Here is a 7167-nt window from a genome sequence, read left to right as displayed (position 1 = left end):
TGTTGTAGTTTTTGGGGATGGGTCTCACCTGCTCGTCTGTGCGTCTGTTGCCTGGAGATGGATGCCTGCTCCCCATCTTCTGTTGCTGTGGGTATATCTTGACTCTGATCGGGGTGCTTCTATGGGGGATGGTGCTGGGCTCTGGGCTGTCTGAGCCTTCTGTGACAGACACCTTGGAGCTCCATTACTGTGCACTGCTCTGTGTTGACACAGAGTGTCCACTGGTCTGATGGTGCCAAGTGTGCTGGTGGGCTCAGATTGCTGGGTCCTATCAGCTCCCACTGCCTCCTCCCAGGGAAAACCAGAGATTTTCCAAAATGGTGGGTCCTCCCCAGGAGCAGGGAGAAGCACCCTGAAGAGCCACTTACTGAGGTTACAGGATTCTGTGTCCACAGCACAGGAACCTTCCTCTCCAAGGCTCTGCACCGCTCAGGTTTGGTCGTGCACCTTACATCCACTCACAGTGTCTCACACACTCGCTCCCTCTCTCACATACTCACCTTCCCTCCACTCCTGCCTGCAGCCATCTTCCCAGGGAAAAGTAATTTAAAAAAATATATTACTCAACTCTATTATATCTTTTGAGATACTCCATATACAACAACAGAGTTAGACTGAAAGTAAAAAGATGGAAAAAGATATGCAATGCAAATATTAAATTTTAAAAATCATCAGTTGTTATATTAATATCAGAAAAAGACTTCAGAACACAGCAAATTATTGAAGACAGACCGACATTACATTATGATAAGAGAATAAATCCACCAATAAGGCATAACAATTCTCAATGTATATATACCTAACAACAGTCTCAAGATGTATGAAGCAAAAACTGAGAGAGCTCAAAGAAAACATAGACAAAGGAAAAAATAAGCACATGGAACTACATTAAACTTTAAAGCTTCTGCACAGCAAAAGAAACAACCATCAAAATGGAAAGGCAACAAACTCTATGGGAGATCATAATTGCCAATGATACATCAGATAAGGGGTTAATTTCCATTACGTATAGAGTCCTCTTACAGCTCAACAAAAGGAAGACAAAGAACCCAATTTGAGAATGAGCAGAGGACCTAAATAGACACCTCTCCAAACAGGACATACAAATGGCCAAGAGACATATGAAATGATGCTCAATGTCATTAATCATCAGAGAGATGAAAATTAAAATGACTATGAGGTATCACCTCATACCTGCCGGAATGGCTGCCCTCAGCAAATGATCAAACAACAAGTGATGGCGAGGGTGTGGAGAAAAGGGGACTCTAGTACACTGCTGGTGGGAATGCAGACTGGTCCAGCCACTATAGAAAACACTATGGTGTTACCTCAAAAAGTTAAAAATTGAATTGCCATATGACCCAGTGATCTCACTCCTAGGAATATATCCTTAGAAACCTGACACACCAATCAGAAAGAATATATGTATCCTTATGTTCATAGCAACACTATTTACAATTGCTAAGATCTGGAAACAGCCCAAATGTCCATCAGTACATGAGTGGATGAAAAAGCTGCAGTACATGTATGCAATGGAGTACTATGCAGCTGTAAGAAAGAAAGATCTCTTATCCTTTGAGATGACATGGAGGGACCTGGAGAGTATTATGCTAAGCGAAACAAGCCAAGGAGGGAAAGACAAATATCACGTGATCTCACTTATTCATGGAATATAACGAACTAAACAAACTAATGAACAAAATTGACCCAGAGACATAGAGGTAGGGTAGAGAATGACAAACCTCAGAAGAATGGGTTTTTTTGGGGAAGAGATAAACTACAGAACTTATATGCATGTATGCATAACCCATGGACATAGACAACAAAGCTGGAGATGGGACGGGGGGTTTGGGGAGGAGGTTGTCAATGAGGAAAAAGGAAAAAAACATCTGTAACATAAACAAATTAATAAAATAATTAAAAATAAATAAATAAATAAAATATTTTTTTGAAAAAAGGAGACATAGACTAATACATATTATACTTGGATACTTCACCACCCCACTCTCAGCTAAAGATACAACCACTAATCAGAATCAAGAAAGATAAAGAACTCAACAATACTTCATCAGCTAACAGGATCTAGATAACACCCCATTCAACAATAGCAGACTACACATTCATTTCAAGGGCCCATAGAACATATACCAAGATAGACCACACTCTGGGCCCTAAAATGTACTTTAACAAACTTAGAATAATTGAAATCACACAGAGTATGTTCTTTAATCACAATGGAATCAAACTAGAAATCAATAACAGAAAGAAATCAGGAAAATCACCAAACACTTAGAAATTAACACACTCAAATAATCCACGGGTCAAAGAGGAAGTCTCAAAGGAAACTAAAAAATGCACTGAAACGAATAAAAATGTAAACATAACTTATAAAAATGTGTGGGATACAGCTAAAGCAGTGCTGAGAAGAAAATGTGTAGCACTACATGCACACAACTGAAAAGAGGAAAGGTCTCAAATTAGTATCTAAGCTAAATCAATAATGTGAATTTGTACTTCAAGAACCTAGGAAAAGAAGTACAAAATAAACCCAAAGCAGCAGAAGGTAAAAAAAAAAAAAAAAAAAAGGTAAGATAAGAAATCAATGTAATTGAAAACAGAAAATTCAATGAAACAAAAATCTGGTTCTTTGAAAAGATTAGTAAAATTGACTGAAAAGTAATAAAGAAGACACAACTTACCAATATCTGAAATGAACCAGGGGCTATTATTTACACACCTGACAGACATCAAAAGGATAATAAGGGAATATTATGACTGCCCTGGCCTGTGTGGCTCAGTTGGTTGAGTGTTGTCTCATGCACCAAAAGGTCGTAGGTTCAATTCCTCACCAGGGCACATTCGCAGGTTGCAGGTGTGATCCTGGTCAGGATGCATGTGGGAGGCAACAGATCGATGCCCTCTCTCATACTGATGTTTCTCTCTCTATTCTTTCTGTCTCCCTCTACCTTCCTCTCTTTCTAAAATTTAATAAAATATATTTTAAAAACTCTGTATGCATACATTTGACAATTTACATAAAATGAACCAAAGCACAAACTACCAAAATATATTTTTTTGAATAGCCTTACCACTATTAAGAGATTTAAACTTATTATTTAAAATCCTCCCCCTCAAAAATAACACCAAACCCAGATGATTTCATTGGCAAATTCTACCAAACATTAAAGATGAATTAAAACAAATTCTACTCATTCTTTTTCAGAAAATCAAGAGGAGGAAACATTTCTCTATTTATTTTATGAGGTTAATATTTCCCTGATTAAAAATAAATAGACAAAGACAGTAGCAAAATAGTAAACTAGAGGCAAAAACCAGTCATGAATAAAGATAGAAAAACCCTCAACAAACTATTAGCAAACTACCAACGATGCTAAGATGTTATCGTTCTAACAAATGGTGCTGTGTCAATTGGATATTCACAAGCAAACAAAAAAAGAAGGTGTTTGACTTCTTTTTCACCATACACAAAAATTAACCCAAAATGAAAGATATACCTAAATGTAAGAACTAAAATTAACAAACTCTTAGAAACAACACAGTGGTAAAGTTTTGTCTTTGAATTAAGCAATCATTTCTTGGATATGGCATCAAAAATATAACCAATAAAAGAAAAACTAGATAAAATAGACGCATCAAAATTAAAACTTGTATGCTATTAATAATACCATCAAGAAAGTAGAAAAATGACCTAGAGAATGAGAGTAAATATTTGCTATTCATATCTGATAAGGGTTTAGCTTCCAGAATGTATACAGAACCTTCACAACTCAACAATAGAAGGACAAATAACCCAATTTTAAAATGGGCAAAAGATATGAGTAAAAATTTTTACTGAAGAAGATATAGGAATGGCCAATAAACATATGACAAGATGCTCAACTTCAGTGGCTATAATAAAAAAGACAGAAAATAAATTACAAGTTGTTGGCCTGGATGCAAAGAAATTGGAACCCTTATATATTGTTGGTGAGAATCTAAAATGGTGCGATTATTTTGCAAAATATTTTGGCAGTTGCTCAAATTGTTAAATATAAATTTAGCATATGACACAGAAATTCCTCTTCTAAGTATATACCTGAGAGAAATAAAACATGTTTACACAAAATCTTGTACATGAATGTTCATAGTGGCATTATTCATAATAGTCAAAAAGTAGTAATCCAAATTTCTATTAGTTGATGAATTAATAAGCAGAATGTATATCCATGTAATGGAATATTAGTTGACAATAAAAAGGGATGAAATACTAACACACAGTAAAACATGGATACAATTTGAAAATAATTATGCTAAAAAAAAGACATCAGTCTCATAATAACTATTTATTGTATGCCTCTATTTATAGGAATTTCCAGAATAGGCAAATCCATAGAGGCCAAAACAGAGTAATTGTTGCTAGGGGCTGTGGATAAAGAGGAAGTGGAAATGGCTGCTAATAGGTATGTGGCTTCTTTTTTGGGGTGGGGTAACAAGCATATTCTGAAATTAGATATTGGCAAGGGTGGCACAATTCTTTGAGTATACTAAAAATAGCTGCATTGAATACTTTAAATTAATGTTATCACTTTAAATAAATTGTATCAATAAAACTGTGTATAAAAAGCACAATGGCATTTACAATTGCTCTGAGGAAAATACTATATATATATATATACACACACACACACATATATATATATATATATATATATATATATATATATATATATATATATATGAAAATGTGCATACGATCTATACCCAGAAAATTACAAAATGTTCATGAAAGAAATAAAAATCTAGATAAACAGACATACTGCATTCATTGATTAGAAGACTCAACATAGTAAATATGTCTTTGACTAGTCAACAAAAGCATGGTCAATAAAATAACCTTTCTGAGAAAGAATCTGTTAAGAGGATAGAAAGACAAGTTACAGACTGGAAGAAAGTATTTTCATATCAGACAATGGACATGTATGTAAAATATATAAAGAACTCTCAAAATTCGACATGGGACTTCTTTTTTATCCTCACCCAAAGACATTTTTTCATTTTTTGTTCAGATGGACTGGGGGAGAGAGAGAGGAAGAGACAGAGAGAAAGAGAGAGAGAGAGAGAGAGAGAGAGAAAGAAACATCAACATGAAAGGGACGTGAAAGGGACACATCAAGTGGCTGCCTCCCGCACGGCCTGGGACAAACTGAGGTATGTGCCCTTAACGGGAACCAAACCCAGGTCTCTCTGGACTGCAGGCCAACGCTCTAACCGCTGAGCTAAACCGGCCAGGGCTGATATTTTGTTTTGAATAGACTGTATCAGTGTCCATGCCCTGGTTGTTATATTGTACTATAGTTATTCAAGATGTTATCATGGGGAGAATATAGATTTGGATATACAGGAACATTCTGTATCATTCCTTATAATTGCATGTCAATCTGCAATTAACTCAAAATAAAAAGTTTTGGCTCAGCGGTTATAGCGTTGGCCTGCGGACTGGAGAGTCCCAGGTTTGGTTCCCACTAAGGACACGTACCTCGGTTGCAGTTTGTCCCCAGCCCTGGTTGGGGCCCTGTGGGTGGTGATCACTTGGTGTGTCTCTCTCATATTGATGTCTCTCTCTCTCTTCCTCCTTCTCTCCCTCCCACTCTATCTGAAGATAAATGCAAAAATGTCCTCGGGTGAGGGTAAAAAAAAATCGTCCTCTAAGTCTTCTATAATTAAAACAGTGAAGTATTGGAGGGCGAACAAATTGACCAGTGGAATAGAACTACATCTAAAAATATACTCAAGTATATGGGGAAATTGAATATATGATAAAGGTGACATTTAAAATCACTGGGGGCAAAGATGGATGTTTTTGAAAATGGGGTTATGATAACTGAAAAATAAGCAAAGAGCCATACCATATAACCATCCATAAGAATAAACTCCAAATGGGTTAGAAACCTAAAATTGCAAATACTGGAAGAGAAATGGATGAATTCCTCTTTAAAGTGGGTGTGAGGAAAGGCTTTCTAACTATGATTTAAAATCCAGATGCTCTAAAATAAAAGACTGGTATCTGACCACATAAAATATATTTTGCATGGCAAAGAAAAACAAAACAAAACAAAAAAACAAACATATTGGGAGAAATTACTTGCAACATATATCACAGATTTAAAAATGAATATAAAAACCCTTAAAATTGAAGATCAAATACCAAAAACCCAATAGAAAAAGGGAGAAAGACATGAATAGATGTCATATGTGCGCGCACACACACACACACACACACACAGATAAAAGGTTTTAAAGCATATGAAAAGGTGCTCCAAGTCACTCATAATAGAAAAATGCTAATCAAAATTACTGAGATACCATTTCTCACCTATTAGAATTACAAAAATTAAAAAGTATAGCATCCTGGCCAGTATGGCTCAGTGGTGGAGCATCAAACTATGCACCAGTATAGCAAACACTGTTGGCAAAGCTTTAGGGGAAAAGCCACATTGTTGATAAAAATGCAAACTGGTACAACCTTTCAGGAGGAGAATTTGGCAATATCTAACAAAACTATATATATGTTTACTTTTTGACACACCAATTCCACTTCTGGGAATGTAAACTGAAGATACGCTCCCAACAAAATGAAGATATATGTACCAGGTTGTTATTTGCAGCATTATTTCTCATTGCAAAACACTGGGAACAACCTACTTGCTCATGCCTAATACCATATTAGGCAGCTGTAAAAAAAGAATGAGAAAGATCTCTATTAACTGATATAAAGTGATTGCTAACATGTAGTCATAAAAAAGCAAAGCCCGAGGACCTAAATAGACACCTCTCCAAACAGGACATACAAATGGCCAAGAGACATATGAAAAAATGCTCAGTGTCACTAATCATTAGAGAGATGCAAATTCAAACAACTATGAGGTATCACCTCACACCTGTCAGAATGGCCGCCATCAACAAATCATCAAACAACTGTTGACGAGGGTGTGGAGAAAAGGGGACTCTAGTACACTGCTGGTGGGAATGCAGACTGGTTCAGCCACTATGGAAGACACTAGGGTGTTACCTCTAAAATTTAAAAATTGAACTGCCATTTGACCCAGTGATTCCACTTCTAGGAATATACCCTAAGAAGCCTAAAACACCAATCAGAAAGAATATATG

The sequence above is a fragment of the Molossus molossus genome, unplaced genomic scaffold (assembly GCF_014108415.1).
Source record: "Molossus molossus isolate mMolMol1 unplaced genomic scaffold, mMolMol1.p scaffold_m16_p_2, whole genome shotgun sequence".
Taxonomy (NCBI): domain Eukaryota; kingdom Metazoa; phylum Chordata; class Mammalia; order Chiroptera; family Molossidae; genus Molossus; species Molossus molossus.
The sequence above is the reverse complement of the archived record's forward strand: the minus strand, read 5'-3'. Positions refer to the sequence as shown.